Here is a 19,866-nt window from a genome sequence, read left to right as displayed (position 1 = left end):
CATCTACAACAAAGGTTTTTGTTTGTTTTATCTTTAAAGTTGTTCAGTTTCTTATGTGAAAAGTATATTAGAGATGATCTGTCCTTAGGAAATCTTTAATTTATTTGGGAATGAAAGTTTATAATGATGTTTCCTAGGTTTGCTTTCACATTCAGTTCAGTGGCTTTTCATCAAATTTTACTTTAGTATGTGTGTTTTTTCCCTTGAGCTAGATTTCCCAGAGCTGTATATCTATTTTTTGTAGTTATTTTCCAAAGATCAAGTTCTTTTTTAAAAAATAAACTTTATTTTTAAAATTTATTAATTTTGCTTTATTTTAAATTTTAAAAGCTCTGTTTCCCTTATGACTTCCCTTATTTATTTAACTTGTTGATGATGGTGGTAGGAATTATGGCTTTTTAAAATTTAACATGCAGCCTCTTTTAACCTTCTTTTCTTTCCGCCTTCTATTCCTTCCTCCCATCCTCCTTTCTTTTTCTCTCACTCTTTCTAACAATATGTTTACCCATGAGTATAGCTTGTTCTAGCCTATAAATTTAGAATAATAATATTCTTCTTTTTTTTTGTTATTTGCTATTATATATATATATATAGAATGTCCCCTTTGACCTAATTTATAGTAATTTATAGAAATATTTTATTTCTCAGCATTTGGATTTTTAGTTAAAAATTTGCTTGATGGCACTGTTAGAATGCAGTCTCTACAATGTCTGTGCTGGAGTATTAAAGTCTCTTCCTAGTTGTATTCAATCAATTTTTATAAATATTCCATGGACACTTGAAAAGGTTATGTATTTTTGCAAAATACAGCATTCAATAGGTACCTATTGATTACATCTTATTATGTGCTTCAAATTATCGATTACCATGACACTCACTGTGAGTTATGGAAAAATTCTTCCTCCTTGTGTTTGAGTTAACTTTTCCTTAAAATTCTAGAAAGCTACTTTGTATATTTCAGAGATATGGTATTTATCACAGAGACTTTTATGATTCATATCTTTGTTGTAAATGGAGCCGTAGTTAGTACTAATTTACTCTCTCTGCTCTATTGCTTTATATCATAAAGTCTATTGAAACCTGTTTACCAATACTGTTTTCCTTATACTCACTTTTGCGTATCTATACTTGATTTTTAACTTTCATGAATTTTAAGTGTGCTCATAAACAATGTGATTTTTAATTAAATGTGACATATTTGATTTTTAAATAGAGTTTAAACTACTTAAATTAGTGTAATTATTGACCTGTTTGGTCTTATTTCAATCATCTTACCCTTGCTTTATGATTTTGAAGTTTTCATCCTAGTTATTATTTTTCTGATAATTTGATCATTTTTTTTGTTTCTAGTTATTCCCATAATTCGAATGGTAGAATAATATTTCAAACTCAAAACATTTCCAAAAAATCTGGAAAATAAGTAAGTTTGTAACCAGGAAAATGAATGCTACTTCTACTTTTCACTCTAATTCTCTTTTCTTTGATTACAGGATTTTATAATTTTGGATCCAGATTATTGTTCATGAAATAAAAATGCATATGATAGAAGTATATTATACGATAAGCACACACCCAGGCAGTGCCCTCTTTGCATGGTAGTGTGGGACTGTAAAAATGTCTATGTAAGCTGAAACTAAGCAAAATGATCTTAATAATCAATGAGAAAAATTATGATTCTTTCATGATCTTTAAAAATTTTGCCAAACATGAAAAACTCTTATAGTTGGTTATAAGTGTATAGGGAAGTGAAAAAAATGCAAGACTAATATTTACTGGTTGATAATTTTAAAAAGCATCAGCTTTATTGAGACATAGTTCACACACTATAGAATTCACTCTTTTAAAATGTATAATTCAGTACTTTTTAGTCTCTTCAGAGAGTTGTGCAGTCATCACCACTATTTAATTGAGGGACATTTCATCATTGCAAAAAAAACTCCACCCCTACTAGCAGCTACACCTTCTTCCTTCCTTCTCTCAATGAATGGCAACCACTGATGTACTGTCTGTGTAGACTTGCCTACTTTGAACATTTCTTATAAATGGAATCATACAAAACATCATCTTTTGTGACTGGTTTCTTTCAGATAGCATAATGTTTCCAAGGGTCATCCATGTTGTAGTATGCATCAGTACTTAATTCCTTTTTAATGTCATTGTATAGAGGTACTTCCTCCTGTTATCCATTTATCAGTCGATGGGCATTTGGGTTGGTTCTGAGTCAGTGAGTGAGTTAATCACTCAATTGTGTCTGACTCTTTGCAACCCCATGGACAGAGGAGCCCACCCAGAGATCAAACCTGAGTCTCTTATGTTCCTTCATTGGCAGGCAGATTCTTTACCATCTGAGCTATCAGGAAAGACCCTGGGTTGGCTCTACTTTTTTGGTTATTATGAGCAATGCTGCAGTAATTAGTGTACAAGTATTTCTTAGACCTAAGTTTTCAATTCTCTGGGATATATATAGGATTGAAACTGCTGGGTCATACTATAACTCTGTGTTTAACATTTTGAGGTAATTTTTTCCAAATTGTTTCGCACGGCAGTACAATCTACCTATAATGAAAGAGGGTCCTGATTTCTCCACAACCTCTCAAATACTTGTTAAGGACAGCAGTTATGTACTTCCTGGTTTTCTGCCTGCTGGCTGTCTTTTTTTTGACAGAAGAATGTTGAAGTCTCCAACTATTATTTTCATCCTCTTAATTAGAATAGATTCATCTGTTTCCCTTTGCACTTCTACAGTTTTCGCCTCATGTACTTTGATGCTCTGTTGTCTGGTACATATAGAGATGCAGATATAGGGAACAGACATGTAGACAAAGAAAGATATGTACTGGGTAAAAGGAATCACTGTAAATTGGCCTTTAGATATGCTATTAAAGTATGGGGGAGGGGAAGTGTTCTATATTCCTATGATTGTTGTTTTTAGTTGCTTAGTCATGTCTGACTCTTTATGACCCCATGAACAGTAGCCCACCAAGCTCTGTCCAGTGATTTCCTATGCAAGAAATACTGGAGATAATTGTCATTTCCTTCTCCAGGAGCTCTTCCAGTCCCAGGGATTGAACCTGTGTCTCCTAATTGGCAGGTGGATTCTTTACCACTGAGCCACCAGGAAAGCCCCACTCCTATAATTAGGCTTCAGTTTTTAGTGAGGCTGCACCTCTGGATTGTGGACTTTATATGCATTTCTTGATTCTCCCTCTCATTCCTCTTTGAGTGGGACAAGATGTCTAGAGTGGGCTGGAATGGGATAGTTCTCTTCTCCAAGTGAAGGTCAGAGCCAGCTAGAGTTAACTCTTTCCCTTTCCTAAGGCAATTAAGCTCTGATAAAACTCCAGCTGATTCGGCTCTAGTTAATTGGTTTCTCCTAATTAATCTCTGGCTTCCCAGTGGCTCAGTGGTAAAGAATCCTCCTGCCAGTGCAGGAGACACAGGGTCGATCCCTGAGTCAGGAAGATCACTGGAGAAGGAAATGGCAATCCACTCCAATATTCTTGCCTGGGGGAGCTTGGTGGACTCTAGTCCATGGGGTCACAAAAGAGTCAGACACGACTTAGAGACTAAACATCAACAATTAAGGGCAGACTTTACTAGGATGAACAGAATGCCAGTGGTATATTTCAAATGGTTCCTTTTCCTCTTCTCCTGTGGAAAGCTTGAGGGGATTTTTCTCTGACAGTCACTTTGAAAACCTAATAGAGCTCTTGAATATATATCAGATCAGATCAGTCACTCAGTCATGTCCGACTCTTTGCAACCCCATGAATCGCAGCACGCCAGGCCTCCCTGTCCATCACCAACTCCTGGAGTTCACACAGACTCCGGAGTTCACACAGACTCACATCCATCGAGTCAGTGATGCCATCCAACCATCTCATCCTCTGTCCTCCCCTTTTCCTCCTGCCCCCAATCCCTCCCAGCATCAGAGTCTTTTCCAATGAGTCAACTCTTCGCATGAGATGGCCAAAGTACTGGAGTTTCAGCTTTAGCATCATTCCTTCCAAAGAAATCCCAGGGCTGATCTCCTTCAGAATGGACTGGTTGGATCTCCTTGCAGTCCAAGGGACTCTCAAGAGTCTTCTCCAACACCACAGTTCAAAAGCATCAATTCTTCGGTGCTCAGCCTTCTTCACAGTCCAACTCTCACATCCATACATGACCACAGGAAAAACCATAGCCTTGACTAGACGAACCTTTGTTGGCAAAGTAATGTCTCTGCTTTTGAATATGCTATCTAGGTTGGTCATAACTTTCCTTCCAAGGAGTAAGCGTCTTTTAATTTCATGGCTGCAGTCACCATCTGTAGTGATTTTGGAGCCCAGAAAAATAAAGTCTGACACTGTTTCCACTGTTTCCCCCTCTATTTCCCATAAAGTAGTGGGACTGGATGCCATGATCTTCGTTTTCTGAATGTTGAGCTTTAAGCCAACTTTTTCACTCTCCACTTTCACTTTCATCAAGAGGCTTTTGAGTTCCTCTTCACTTTCTGCCATAAGGGTGGTGTCATCTGCATATCTGAGGTTATTGATATTTCTCCCGGCAATCTTGATTCGAGCTTGTGTTTCTTCCAGTCCAGCGTTTCTCATGATGTACTCTGCATATAAGTTAAATAAACAGGGTGGCAATATACAGCCTTGACGAACTCCTTTTTCTATTAGGAACCAGTCTGTTGTTCCATGTCCAGTTCTAACTGTTGCTTCCTGACCTGCATACAAATTTCTCAAGAGGCAGATCAGGTGGTCTGGTATTCCCATCTCTTTCAGAATTTTCCACAGTTTATTGTGATGCACACAGTCAAAGGCTTTGGCATAGTCAATAAAGCAGAAATAGATGTTTTTCTGGAATTCTCTTGCTTTTTCCATGATCCAGCGGATGTTGGCAATTTGATCTCTGGTTCCTCTGCCTTTTCTAAAACCAGCTTGAACATCAGGAAGTTCACGGTTCACATATTGCTGAAGCCTGGCTTGGAGAATTTTGAGCATTACTTTACTAGCATGTGAGATGAGTGCAATTGTGCAGTAGTTTGAGCATTCTTTGGCATTGCCTTTCTTTGGGATTGGAATGAAAACTGACCTTTTCTAGTCCTGTGGCCACTGCTGAGTTTTCCAAATTTGCTGGCATATTGAGTGCAGCACTTTCACAGAATCATCTTTCAGGATTTGGAATAGATCAACTGGAATTCCATCACCTCCACTAGCTTTGTTCGTAGTGATGCTTTCTAAGGCCCACTTGACTTCACATTCCAGGATGTCTGGCTCAAATGAGTGATCACACCATCGTGATTATCTGGGTCATGAAGATCTTTTTTGTACAGTTCTTCTGTGTATTCTTGCCACCTCTTCTTAATATCTTCTGCTTCTGTTAGGTCCATACCATTTCTGTCCTTTATTGAGCCCATCTTTGCGTGAAATGTTCCCTTGGTATCTCTGATTCTCTTGAAGAGATCTCTAGTCTTTCCCATTCTATTGTTTTCCTCTATTTCTTTGCATTGATCGCTGAAGAAGGCTTTCTTATCTTTTCTTGCTATTCTTTGGAACTCTGCAGTCAGATGTTTATATCTTTCCTTTTCTCCTTTGCTTTTTGCTTCTCTTCTTTTCACAGCTATTTGTAAGGCCTCCCCAGACAGCCATTTTGCTTTTCTGCATTTCTTTTCCATGGGGATGGTCTTGATCCCTGTCTCCTGTACAATGTCACGAACCTCATTCCATAGTTCATCAGGCACTCTATCTATCAGATCTAGGCCCTTAAATCTATTTCTCACTTCCACTGTATAATCATAAGGGATTTGATTTAGGTCATACCTGAATGGTCTAGTGGTTTTCCCTACTTTCTTCAATTTAAGTCTGAATTTGGCAGTAAGGAGTTCATGATCTGAGACACAGTCAGCTCCTGGTCTTTTTTTTGCTGACTGTATAGAGCTTCTCCATCTTTGGCTGCAAAGAAGATAATCAGTCTGATTTTGGTGTTGACCATCTGGGGATGTCCATGTGTAGAGTCTTCTCTTGTGTTGTTGGAAGAGGGTGTTTGTTGTGACCAGTGCATTTTCTTGGCAAAACTCTAGCAATCTTTGCCCTGCTTCATTCCGTATTCCAAGGCCAAATTTGCCTGTTACTCCAGGTGTTTCTTGACTTCCTACTTTTGCATTCCAGTCCCCTATAATGAAAAGGACATCTTTTTTGGGTGTTAGTTCTTAAAGGTCTTGGAGGTCTTCATAGAACTGTTGAACTTCAGCTTCTTCAATGTTACTGGTTGGGGCATAGACTTGGATTACTGTGATATTGAATGGTTTGCCTTGGAAACGAACAGAGATCATTCTGTTGTTTTTGAGATTGCATCCAAGTACTGCATTTTGAACTCTTTTGTTGACCATGATGGCCACTCCATTTCTTCTGAGGGATTCCTGCCTGCAGTAGTAGATATAATGGTCATCTGAGTTAAATTCACCCATTCCAGTCCATTTCAGTTCGCTGATTCCTAGAATGTCGACATTCATTCTTGCCATCTCTTGTTTGACCACTTCCAATTTGCCTTGATTCATGGACCTGACATTCCAGGTTCCTATGCAATATTGCTCTTTACAGCATCAAATCTTGCTTCTATCACCAGTCACATCCACAGCTGGGTATTCTTTTTGCTTTGGCTCCATCCCTTCATTCTTTCTGGAGTTATTTCTCCACTGATCTCCAGTAGCATATTGGGCACCTACTGACCTGGGGAGTTTCTCTTTCAGTATCCTATCATTTTGCCTTTTCATACTGTTCATGGGGTTCTCAAGGCAAGAATACTGAAGTGTTTTGCCATTCCCTTCTCCAGTGGACCACATTCTGTCAAATCTCTCCACCATGACCCGCCCATCTTGGGTTGCCCCATGGGCATGGCTTACTTTCATTGAGTTAGACAAGGCTGTGGTCCTAGTGTGATTAGATTGACTAGTTTTCTGTGAGTATGGTTTCAGTGTGTTTGCCCTCTGATGCCCTCTTGCAACACCTACTGTCTTACTTGGGTTTCTCTTAATTTCATGGCTGCAATCACTATCTGCAGTAATTTTTGGAGCCCCCAAAAATAAAGTCAGCCACTGGGGAGCTATATATATATACATATATATCTCCAATAATGGGGAGTTATATATATATATATATCTCCAATAATGGTGAGCCCCCAAAATATTCTCACAAAGGTTTTGGGGCTCCCCCATATATATATATATAAATAAAACTCCCCATTATTGGAGATATATATGTATATATATATATAGCTCCCCAGTGGCTGACTTTATTTTTGGGGGCTCCAAAATCACTGCAAATGGTGATTGCAGCCATGAAATTAAAAGATCTTTACTCCTTGGAAGGAAAGTTATGACCAACCTAGACAGCATACTAAAAAGCAGACATTACTTTGTCAACAAAGGTCCGTCTACTCAAGGTTTTTCCAGTAGTCATGTATGGATGTGAGAGTTGGACTGGGAAGAAGGCTGAGCCCTGAAGAATTGATGCTTTTGAACTGTGGTGTTGGAGAAGACTCTTGAGAGTCCCTTGGACTGCAAGGAGATCCAACCAGTCCATCCTAAAGGAGATCAGTCCTGGGTGTTCATTGGAAGGACTGATGTTGAAGCTGAAACTCTGATACTTTGGCCACCTGATGTGAAGAGCTGACTTATTTGAAAAGACCCTGATGCTGGGAAAGATTGCAGGCAGGAGGAGAAGGGGATGACAGAGGATGAGATGGTTGGATGGCATCACTGACTCACTGGACATGAGTTTGCGTAGACTGCGGGAGTTGGTGATGGACAGGGAGGCCTGGTGTGCTGCTGTTCATGGGATCACAAGGAGTCAGACATGACTGAACTGAACTGAACCCCATTATTGTGAATTATATATGTAAACTCACAAAGGTGTTGGGGCACCCCATTATTGGATCCCTCTGGAGTTTTTAATCTCTCAGACTTGTCTACAATGAGTTGCCATAATTCATTGATGATAGTTCAGGTTTCCCTATCCTGTCCAAGGTTTCATGGAGATTTCTTCTCATGGGTTTCTTAGCCAGTAGGTTGTGATTCTCTGTATTTACTTGTCCATCTCTCTAATCTTGTGAGCATCTGTTTGCTCTATGACATCACTTCTTTTAGAGATTTAGGAGAATTGTTGATTTTTGTTTGTTAAGCTTTTTGCTTGTTCTTAGGATGGAGTGGAAACTTTCAAGCTTCTCACATGCTGGACCAGAAACTGTAAGTCTGCATAATATTTTTGAAATAGCACAACACAAATCAAATATTCAACATTTCACAAAAATGAAGACCATCCTTCTCCAGGTCAATTTTGTTCAGATGAAGGGTTACTAATAGAAATATATATTTTAGATTGCATTTTTTCCAGAATAGATTGAAGGACCTGGAGACTATTCAATGCATATAATATGTTCTTTCCTACAGGACAAACATTGGTCAGATCATTATGAAATACTTATGTATGGTGAACTCTGATAGAAAACTTTCCTTTCCTTCATTCTGATATTGTGAATTACTGTGACTTGCATTATTGTCATCAACAAGTGGTTTACTTTCTTCTCTTGCCTGCTTGCAGTCTATTTTATAAGCTATAGGATAGAAATTGAATCTCCAGTTTAGATGGGCAGTTCATGTATTTTGTGCAAAGAACTCTGCTGCTGCTGCTGCTAAGTCACTTCAGTCATGTCCGACTCTGTGTGACCCCCATAGACGGCAGCCCACCAGGCTCCCCCGTCCCCGGGTACTCTTAACCATTTATACTTCAAAGAATAGTCTTATGTGGAGGATCCTAAATTAACATTGCTTCGACAATTGTCAACAGCTCCTGGAGACAAATAATATTGTCAGGACTATTTATAATCTAGGGGCTTCCTAGCTGGCTCAGTGGTAAAGATTCAGCCTGGCAATGCAGGATACCCAGGAGATGTGAGTTTGCTCCCTGGGTCAGGAAGATCCCCTGGAGGAGGAAATGGCAACTCACTCCAGTATTCTAGCCTGAAAAATCTCATGGGCAGAGGAACCTGGTGGGCTACAGTCCATGGGTTCACAAAGAGTTTGACACAACTGAGCAACTGAGCACTTATAATCTAGAAGCAGATGATTTTATGAAAGCAGAATAAAGTTTCATCAAATCAAAAATTAAGTATGCAGAACCAAATTAATGGTAGTTCAACAGGTAAAGATCCACCTGCAATGCAGGAAACCTCGGTTCCATTCCTGGGTTGGGAAGTTTTGCTAGAGAAGGATTAGGCTACCCACTCCAGTATTCTTGGGCTTTTCTGGTGGCTCAGATGGTAAGGCATCTGCCTGCAATGTGGGAGACCTGGGTTTGATCCCTGGGTTGGGAGGATCCCCTGGAGGTGGACATGGCAACTCACTGCAGTATTCTTGCCAATATTCAACCCTCTCCACTGGCAGTATTCAAGCCCGACAGAGGACCCTGGCAGGTTACAGTTCATGGGGTTGCAAAGAGTCAGACACGACTGAATAACTAAGCACAGCACACAGCAAATGAACTGATGAAGATGAATTGTGGTTGTTTGTCCTGGAATATTATTGGTAGGTATTAATCTGAATGTTCTATATTTTTTATGGGAATCTGAGGAATTCCTTTATATTTCTTTTTGATTTATCTGTAGTCATCAAATTACTAGTCTATACTTTGGTAACAGAAATAAAAATACCCTTTAAATGATGTGTTCTTCCTGACCAGAGAGAATTTATCAGCAATACTTTTATCAGTTTCTTTACTTTCAGTGGCAAAGTGATTATGGCCAAATAGTTAATGGGAACCTTATTTTGCAATCAGGACTATAACTGGATAATTCTGTTTGAGTATAAATCTAATTCAATTAAGTATGACAAACCTACCATCAGTAATAACTTGAAGCTTAAACCGAATGCCTACAGGATCCTTCTAGGAATCTATGGTCAGCCATTTTGTGATCAACAATAACCTTTAGAGAATATTTACTACAACTAAGGTTAAGAGAAATTATTCATGATTTGGGAATAAATCTAAAGGATGATTGCACAGCCTTTTAAAATGCTGAGCATTGTTTAACAGACCCATTCAAAGATTTTTGATTCCTTGGGGGTACATTTTTTATTTAAATTCCAAGGCAATGGCACCCCACTCCAGTACTCTTGCCTGGAAAATCCCATGGACGGAGGAGCCTGGAAGGCTGCAGTCCATGGGGTTGCTGAGGGTCGGACACGACTGAGCGACTTCACTTTCACTTTTCACTTTCATGCATTGGAGAAGAAAATGGCAACCCACTCCAGTGTTCTTGCCTGGAGAATCCCAGGGACGGGGGAGCCTGGTGGGCTGCCGTCTCTGGGGTCGCACAGAGTCGGACACGACTGAAGTGACTTAGTAGTAGTAGTATATGATTAATTAAGGCCACACTTTTATTAAGCTACACATTGCTTTGGAGAGTTCTAGCCTGTAGAGATGCAAACATTTCTGTCCACTAGGAAGATAAATGGACATGAGTTTGAGTAAACTCCAGGAGTTGGTAATGGACAGGGAGGACTGGTGTGCTGCAGTCCATGAGGTCACAAAGAGTCGGACTCGACTGAGCGACTGAACTGAACTGAGGAAGATAAGTGCAAACATTGAAGTTTCATTGCTTGGTAAAACATTAATCAGTTATTTTTCTTAATACAGCAATTACTGTTCAACATTTTTTTCAGACACTGATATTTATATATATATCTCATATATGTATGAGATATACACACATATACGAGATATATATATATATTCAGTTTCTTGAATTCTCCCATGAACCAGCTTTATTGTTTTGCTACATCCCTTAATATTTATTTTATAATTTTATGAAAATTGTAGGTTTAACTTTTAAAACATACATATTTGACACTATTATCTCTGTTTAGCTAATTACCATGAGACATCTAAGAATCTTTTACTACCTTATTTTTCTGTCTAAATTGAAGACTCTGTTTAATAGCATGTTTTCTTTGTTAAGATAAAGAAACATTTTCTTCTATTATGTTTTTGTTTTCCTTTTATGTCTTTTCAGTTTCCAATATGTCTGTTACTCATAATTTTGATCTCAGTATTTTGTGCTCTCTATTTACCATCTCTTTTCCCATCATGGTCATCTTTGCTTTTTGATCTGAATTCTTTGAAACCACTTATATTTTTGTTTCTACAAAAATTTCAATTTTAGACAACATGCATTTTACTTTGTACAAGTTTCAATCCAAATTTCAATTCCACATTTTTTAAACCACATTTTCTGTTTCTTTCTCAATATCAACTTTTAGCCCTTTCAACTCCTTATGGTTTCTTAACCATGTTTCATAGAAGCCATGTTTCTTTCTATTTTACTGAGATGAAGAATATAACTTATATGTTCTGTTTATTATAGAAAACGTTTTCCCCTGAGATTGACCTTTCCTCTCAAGATTTGAGATATTTCACACCTTTTCTTATGTGTGTTTTTAATTCTCTAGACTGGCAATGTTTCTTTGTTTTCCCATCTATCAATGAGAGGTTATCTCTTAAGACCCAATGTTTGCCAGTTTAAAAGAGGCATAGATTTCCTTTGACCTCTGTGTACTTGGATGCTTATAGCTGCTAGAATAACCCTAAGTTCTCTTCTTTAATTAATGTGTAAAGCCCCTAGCCAAATTTTAGTTTCTGACCATTAGTCATCTTGTGCAGCTCTGATAGACTGCCTACATGGCTTAATTTTCTTACTCTGGAAAATAATGTTTATCTCCAGGGCAGTACTTTCCAAATCTGACTGCTCATCAGAATCCCTTGAAAAATTTTAAAAATATGTGGCTTCTCAAATCCCATGTCATCTTTCCTGGAATTTAATTTCCAGAGATAGGACTTGGAACTCATATTTCTTAAAGGCTTTCCATGTCAATGTAAAGCAGCTGGTGTATAGTCCACTACTTAAGAGTAGCTAAATATGTCTGAGACAATTTATAGCTCTGTTTTAACCTACAATTCCTGGTCCATGACTTGGTCCATGGTCCGTTCTACTGTCTATGACCACACCAAATACTTTTTCTTCTACCACAAACTTTGCTGCACAGCAGAGTGGTAATCTCTAAGTGAATGTAAGTGTTAATAGATTAAAGAGAGAAAGAATAAGCTCTGTTTTTAAAAAAAGGATCTGTGGTCTAGGGGATAAGCTATCTGACTTTCATTTTTATGTAAGCTAGGTCAATAAGGGAGATTTGAACTACCACCATGTCTATTTCCTACCTGGCCAAACTGGGATGTTTCAGAACATGGGTTTCCCTCAGTCAATTGTCTTTTGACTCCGTTTAGTAGACCTTCTTCCTAGACGCTAGGGTCTGTCTCTTTCCCCTAGATTGTGAACTTTCTAACAGCTTTAACTGTTTCTCTCTGATCCTTTATCACCATCATAATGCCTGATACCTAGCAGACATTCACGAATATATGTTAATACCTAAATAAATGAATTTGGTGACTGATTGTAACTTTGTCTACAATGGGTACTTTAATAGGAAATTGAGAAAAGCATTCCGGATCTTTCTTTCTGACTGTAAAATGTTGAGATCTACATTACTTTTCACAATTTGGATGTTTTAAATGAAGTAGTCACCTTCTTACACAGTAACAGATATCAAATAATATTATCAATCCAATTATTATTTGGATGGACAGGGAAGCCTGGCATGCTGCAGTCCATGGGGTCGCAAAAAGCCAGACACAACTGAGCGACTGTACTGAACTGAATTATTATTTTTGCTTCCATGTGCAATTTTCCCACTAAATCTAACTGTACATTCTTTTGGCTAGAAAATGGATTTTCATCAATCTTTTTAAGGATTACTGATAATTATGCTTGGACCTAAGGAGAAAATGCAGTGTGATATTTAGCAAATACTGTGGTCACTGTGGTCTACTTTTTACTGTTGGTTTTGCCATTTGAAATACAGCTTTTCTCAGCTGCAAAATTGGCATTATAGCTATCTTCCAAACATGTTGTCATTGTATGTTAGTCTTCTTCCTCTTACTCCATAATCTGCAATTCCTGTGGCTAGTTATAACTTTTCTGTTAGTGACCTGTGTGTCTCATCCTTTTCAGAGGACAGTTTGGCATGACTGGTAAAGATCTTAATCATTGCACATCAATAAGACACGGAGAACGCTTCATCTTTCCTGGAATTATTTTTATTCATCATGTTGCAATTTAAACTGTGGCTCTCAGACTTCCCAGATGGATTTCTCCAATAGCACATGTTTAATCAAAACTACAACATGTTACACTGAGAAGCTAAGAGATCAGTCAAGGTCACTCAGTTAGTTGATAGTAGAGGCGCAACTAGAATCTCCTTTTTCTGACTACACTGAATGTTTGTCTTGTATCTTAAGATTTACACTTATTTAAAACTTCCAAGGCCAAAAATAGCCTCAGAAAGATGGTATGAGTTACGAGATGGCTAATTATTGCTCTAACAGATTTGGCCAGGATCAAAATAAATATCCCTGAATTCACCTTGGTGTGGTTTAGTCGCTAAGCCATTTGACCTGCTAGGCTCCTCTGTCCGTGGAATTCTCCAGGCATGAATACTGGAATGGGTTGCCATTTCCTTCTCCAGGGTATCTTCCTGACCCAGGAATTGAACCCATTTTTCCTGCATTGTAGGCAGATTCTTTACTGACTGAGCTACCAGGGAAGCATAAAAGACACACATTTGTCAATAACAGATGATGGAGAATTCAGACCTGCTGAAACTTTTTTTAGGATGCACTTCTGAACGTGATGTAACTGGTACAACCTTGGGATGAAAGTATGAGGAGTAAAAATACATTCTTGCCTTTTCAAACTGACTCTAGACACTGATTTTCTCTTTAGTTTTCAGAAAACCATAAACAGTCTCATAGAAATCCTGATGTTGGGGATGGGGGAATAAGAGAGAACTATATGATTTCTGTATTTTAACATTATTGCTTTGACTCATTTTTGACTGAGACAACTCCCTTTCCTCTTGTCAAACAATACAAAACTCTAAAAATACACTTCCCCTGATGCACACAGTGGTTCCCTTATAGGGAACATTGGAGGTTCTGTTTCTGGGCCATGTCTCAGCTTACTGCCAAACTGCCCATCAGGAAACCTGCCTCAACATCATAAGATAAGAATTATGGGGATTTTTGGAGAAAAGAGATCTATTTTTGTTTTGCTTTTCTTGTAAAAATATAAATGCTCTGATAAGCATTTCCCCCGATGTATCAAAAGGCACTTCTATCCATTGATTTTTCAGAATGTCCTCACTGTCAGTTTTTCATGGTCCAGAGAGAGCAAGTGACTGGTTCAGTGAGTTAGAGGCAGAGTTAGCATTGAATCTCGAGTCTCCTTGACAATTATTTTCAGGTTCAGATTTCCCACAGTGTACTTTGTTACTTCCGTATACAACCTTTAAGTTCAAAAGCCTTTCTACAACATCTGCTGCTGCTAAGTCGCTACAGTCGTGTCCGACTCTGTGTGACCCCATAGAGCAGCCCACCAGGCTCCCCCTTCCCTGGGATTTTCCAGGCAAGAACACTGGAGTGGGTTGCCATTTCCTTCTCCAATGCAGGAAAGTGAAAAGTGAAAGTTAAGTCGCCCAGTTGTGTCCAGCTCTTTGCGACCCCATGGACTGCAGACTACCAGGCTCCTCCGTCCATAGGATTTTCCAGGCAAGAGTACTGGAGTGGGGTGCCATTGCCTTCTACACACTAGGTAACCACTTTTAGTCCTTAAGAGTGTGAGAAGTTTGTTTTTTCTTCTTGAAATGTATACAGAAATGGCATGAAAAATTCTTATATTTCCCTTGGAATAAGCTACATTTGTGTATTTTAAATTTTCTTTGGGAAGCCACAAAATTCTCTAAATTTATAAAGTGATCACAGTAATATTGGTTTTCTTTGCCTCCTTGGGTAATAACAATAGTTTTCTTAATTTAAAACTATAAAAAACACACTTGTATATTGTCAGATATCTCCAAATGCTGTCATTCCCCCAAGATCATCTGCCATGTGGCTTTCTCATGTTGTCCTTTTGCAGACAAGCTGACCACTGGTATGAGGTGTCTCAAAGTCTGATGCTTACTGATCTTAGCATGCCAATGTACATTCTTAGATAGGTAACACCTTATCTGAGAGAAGAAAAGGATGAGAATCTTAGAAGTTGTATTGCCAGACTCTTAAATACTCATTACTCTTGGGTAATTGAGGGAGAAACAATGTCAGATCTCATGTGCTTGGATATCGTGTCAACCAAGCAACTACCTGAAGTTTTGTTTCTCAGTAGAGTGCTATAATGTCATCTATGAGCAGCCTGGGCATCCAGTCTTTATCTATTAAGGTTGCCGTTCAATTGCTCAGTCATGTCAGACTCTTTGTGAACCCATAAACTTTAACACTCCAGGTTTCCCTGTCTTTCACTATCTCTCTGAGTTTGCTCAGACTCATGTCCACTGAATCAGTGATGCCATCCAACCATCTCATTCCCTGTTGTCCTCTTCTCCTTCTGCCTTCAGTCTTTCCCAGCATCAGGGTCTTTTCCAAAGGTGATAGATACTACCAATTGACATAGTAGAGTGCAAATTTTCCAATTTGTAGTTTGAGGCTTTATCTGATATATTAATTATAAATACCAACAGGCATAATCAAAATGATTTTAGGCAGTTACTTAAAGGAAGGGTTTAGAGCATAGATTGGATTAGACCCGTTTTTTTGTTGTTTGTTTGTTTTTTTTAAGCCATTTTTATCATCACCACACTAAGGGCCTCCCCACCTTTTAAAGGATGATTTCATATTTGCTGCTTTTAGTTTTCAATCCACTCTGCCAATCTCTTGGCTTTTTAATTATTATTATTTATAATTATATTGTTATTTATACCATTTATATAGAAATTCCCTGGTAGCTCAGTAGGTAAAGAATCCACCTACAATGCAGGAGACCCTGGTTCGATTCCTGGGTCAGGAAGATCTGCTGGAGAAGGGATAGGCTACCCACTCCAGTATTCTTGGTCTTCCCTGGTGGCTCAGCTGGTAAAGAATCTGCCTGCAATGCAGGAGACCTGGGTTTGATTCCTGGGTTGGGAAGATCCCCTGGAGAAGGGAAAGACTATCCACTCCAGTATCCTGGCCTGGAGAATTCCATGGACTATATGTCCACAGGGTCACAAAGAGTCGGGCATGACTGAGCGATTTTCACTTCACTTCATAACATTTGTATTAATACATCGAGGCTGAAGTTTGCCATTTTAATTTTCTTTTTGTTTCCTGTATGTATTATTCTTCCATTTTTGCTTGTTTAGTTTTTGTTTGCTTTGTTTTGTTGCTTTGTTTTCCTGTGAGTTACTTGAGCATTTTTTTAGAACTCCATTTTGATTTGTTTGTGGTGCTTTTGAGTACATTGCTTCGTACAGTTTACTTAATGGTTGATCTTTGTATTGTAATATACATATGTGTTGTATTACAGTCTATTAGAATCAATATTATATCTAAGAAACCTCACTTTCATTTAGATCCTTCCTGAGTTTCAGATGGTATTGTGGACTGAATATTTCTGATGCCCCAACGCCAAGTTTATATATGAACCCCTAATCCCGTGTGCCTGTCTTTCAAGGTAGAATCTATAAGGAAGTAATCAAGGTTAGTTGTCTTTCAAGGCAGGGTCTATAAGGAAGTAATTAAGGTTGGTGGTCTTTCAAGATAGAGTCTATCAGGAAGTAATTAAGGTTAAATGAGGTCAAAAGTGTAGATCTCAGATCCAATAGGATGAAGAGCTATGAGAGATCTTTCCCTCTCTCCTCTCCCATCCCTTCAGCAGTCAAACACTAAGGAAAAGTTATGTGAGGACATAAGAAGGTGGAGGTCTACAAGCTAGGAAGACTTCCTTTATTTATCACTTCCTTTCTGTTTGAAGCATTTCCTTTAGTCATTTCTTAAGTGTATTTATGTTAAATGACAAATTCTCATGGTTTTCTTTTATATGACAACATTTTTATTCTCCTTTCTCTCCTGAAGAATAGGTTTCTAAGACATGGAATTTGCAGTTAACAGTCCTTTTCTCTCAGCACTTGAAATATACTGTGCCACTGCTCCCTGTCCTGCATTGCTTCAGATGAGAAATCTGTAAATCAAATTGGTATTTCTCTATTGAGAAAGCCTTGGTTCCATCTGTTGATTTTAAGATATTGTCTTTGTTTTCAGTGTTTAGAATTGAATTCTGATGTGTCTTGACATGGATTTCTTTAAGTTTACCCTACTTGAAATTCTCCTAGTTTTTTAAATCTGTAGTTGCTCAGTTGTGTCTGACTCTTTGCAACCCCATGGACTGTAGCCCATCAGTCTCCTCTGTCCATAGAACTCTCCAGGCAAGAATGTTGAAGTGGGTTGCCATTCCCTTCTCCAAGGGTTCTTCCCAACCCAGGGATTGAACCTAGGTCTCCTTCATTGCAAGCAGATTTGAGAAGTTATCAACCATTATTTCCTCAAATATAGGACTCTGATGATATGATAGATTGTTTGTTATTGACTAGTTTATTTAGATCTGAGTTAAAATTCTATTTAAGCCATTTAGGAGCTAAATTATCTGGGTAAAATATTTCAGATTGATTGATTTCTATAAAATTAAACATGAGGCCAGTCTATATTTGACCTCTGTTGCTTTAATCAGCAAACACGGCCCTCCTTCCCCACCCCCAATGAGACGTTATACACACAGGCATACATTATTTTCTTTGGAGAACTTCTTTTTCCTCTCTGTATTTGGTGACGTTGCCAATTATAATACCATTGCAACCTTTACCACACTCCCCAAGGATTGAATTTTGTCCATCCTACGAAATAAGCTGTGTGAGGCATCAGCATTATCATGTTTACCCATGCCCGGAACAATGCCTCATCCATGAGACTAATTATTATTTCTTGCATGTATAAATAATAATGACTCAAATCCCAATGATATTTCTTTCCCAGTGCAGTAAGGTGACAGAACCCTTGAAGATTCGTAGTCAGTGCTGGTGAGCAACTGGCTCTGTAATTAGGAGTAGGAATTTATTGCATTAGCAATCTAATTGTTCTGCTTCTTTATTGCTTATTCTATATTTCTCCCTCTCCACTTGGCTACATCTATCTTACTCTGCATATCTTTAGCTAGACTATCTTGGTATTTTTTCCCTTAAGTCCCTAAACTTCTTTATTTCTCCATTCTCTCTCTTACGATCTCTTGCCCCCTGATATATATATTTTTTAATGTTTCTCTTTTGATTCTTATTTCTGTATTTTATTTTTCTTACTTTCTCCATTTTATTGATTTTTTTACCTAGCTTCACTGGTACCTCCATTCACTTTATTTTTCTCATATAAAGCTATGTGGTGGGCACAGCTGGAGCCTGGGTCCTCTGCACGGAAACTCAGGTGTGAGTCTTTACAAGATGGTCAGTGGATTCCTGGTAGAGAGACTTGGTGAACACTGTCTATTTCCACAGATTGGAGTGAGATGTCTGTAGGTCTTGGAAAGGGGATTAAAGGTATCCTTGGCGAAGCTGCCCAGGGTGGCAGTGCAGCCCCTGGCACAGGTGTGTAGTTGTTGTTTAGTTGTTAAGTCATGTCTGACTCTCTGCGACCTCATGAACTGTGGCCCACCAAGCTCCTCTGTCCGTGGAATTCTCCAGGCAGAAATACTGGAGTGGGTTGCCATTTTCTTCTCCAGGGGATCTTCCTCACCCAGGGATTGAACCCAAGTCTTCTGCTTGGCAGGTTGATTCTTTACCACTGTACCACCTGGGAAGCCCAGCAGAGGTGTAGCTTAATACCAGTCATCAGCAGCAGCTTTTTGGGCACAGATGATACCAGTGCTCCTGGCAGCAGGTATGAGGTGCACCAGTGCAGAACCACAGCAGCCAGTCACCTTGCAAGAAACAGTATCGGGCTTGCTGATCTTGTTCATTACGCCAGTAGCCTCATTGCACAATGATGGACAGCTTGGTAAGAATGATGGCCCCATGGATAGCAGAGGCTGCCTCCCTGGAGCACTTGACACCCACACGTGGTTGTGACCCCATTGGTGACAAATGCCGAGACCCTGTTCTGCTGGCCAGCACAGGTCTGCTTTTATAAAGGGATAATCTTCGAAACCTTGTCTCTGAGAGATGCAACCAGGAAAAAGTCAATGATCACAGATTCCTTGATGGGCAGAAAGAAGACATAAACCTCCTCCAGGGACTTATCTTCATGTCCTTGACCAGGCTGCCCAGCTGGGAGTCACTCCTTTTCCTCTGCTCTGGCCCCAGATGTTGCCAAAGTCTCTGTGGAAACCACTGTGGCCATCCATCCCAGGGGCACCCCTCAGCCTGTGGGGCCTTCAGGCACTCTTGCACCACCATTTGGTGCTTTTATGGAGAAGAAGCTTACCTTCCCCATTTAAATTTTTTTGCTTCTTATCTGTCTTGCCAAATCTTTATCTCTATTCTGTATCAGATCACAATAGGACTCTAACCCATATGTGTTTATTTAGCATTTACTAGTTATTCCGTATTTATTTGCTATATCCTAGAAAAAAGATATAGCTTCCTCTTTCTAACTGAAAGAAGTCATTTAATGTATTAAAATTAATATATGTAATTTAAGATATTATGTACAAACTAATAAAGTGTTTTATATATCTAAGTTAAGTACTAGAATTAAATATATTTATATAGGGATGACAATAAGACTTTTTATTCATCTCCAGCTCTTGATTAATTTTGCTTTTCTTATGGATTAAAGGCTGCTCATAGGAAAGAAATTGTGATCCCTCTGGTAAAAATGCATCTATGACGTCTTTTATTTAACCAGTGTTAAACTCCCA

The 19,866-nt window shown here is 38.8% G+C and overlaps 1 pseudogene; it reads right to left on the bottom strand.

Annotated features, from left to right (window-relative positions):
* Positions 1-18,385: 18,385 nt before the first annotated feature.
* LOC129623844 (40S ribosomal protein S2-like) lies at positions 18,386-19,346 on the bottom strand (annotated as a pseudogene).
* Between the last annotated feature and the right edge of the window lie 520 nt (positions 19,347-19,866).

This window comes from Bubalus kerabau, chromosome 11 (genome assembly GCF_029407905.1).
Source record: "Bubalus kerabau isolate K-KA32 ecotype Philippines breed swamp buffalo chromosome 11, PCC_UOA_SB_1v2, whole genome shotgun sequence".
NCBI classification, from domain to species: Eukaryota; Metazoa; Chordata; class Mammalia; order Artiodactyla; family Bovidae; genus Bubalus; species Bubalus kerabau.
The sequence above is the reverse complement of the archived record's forward strand: the minus strand, read 5'-3'. Positions and strand labels throughout refer to the sequence as shown.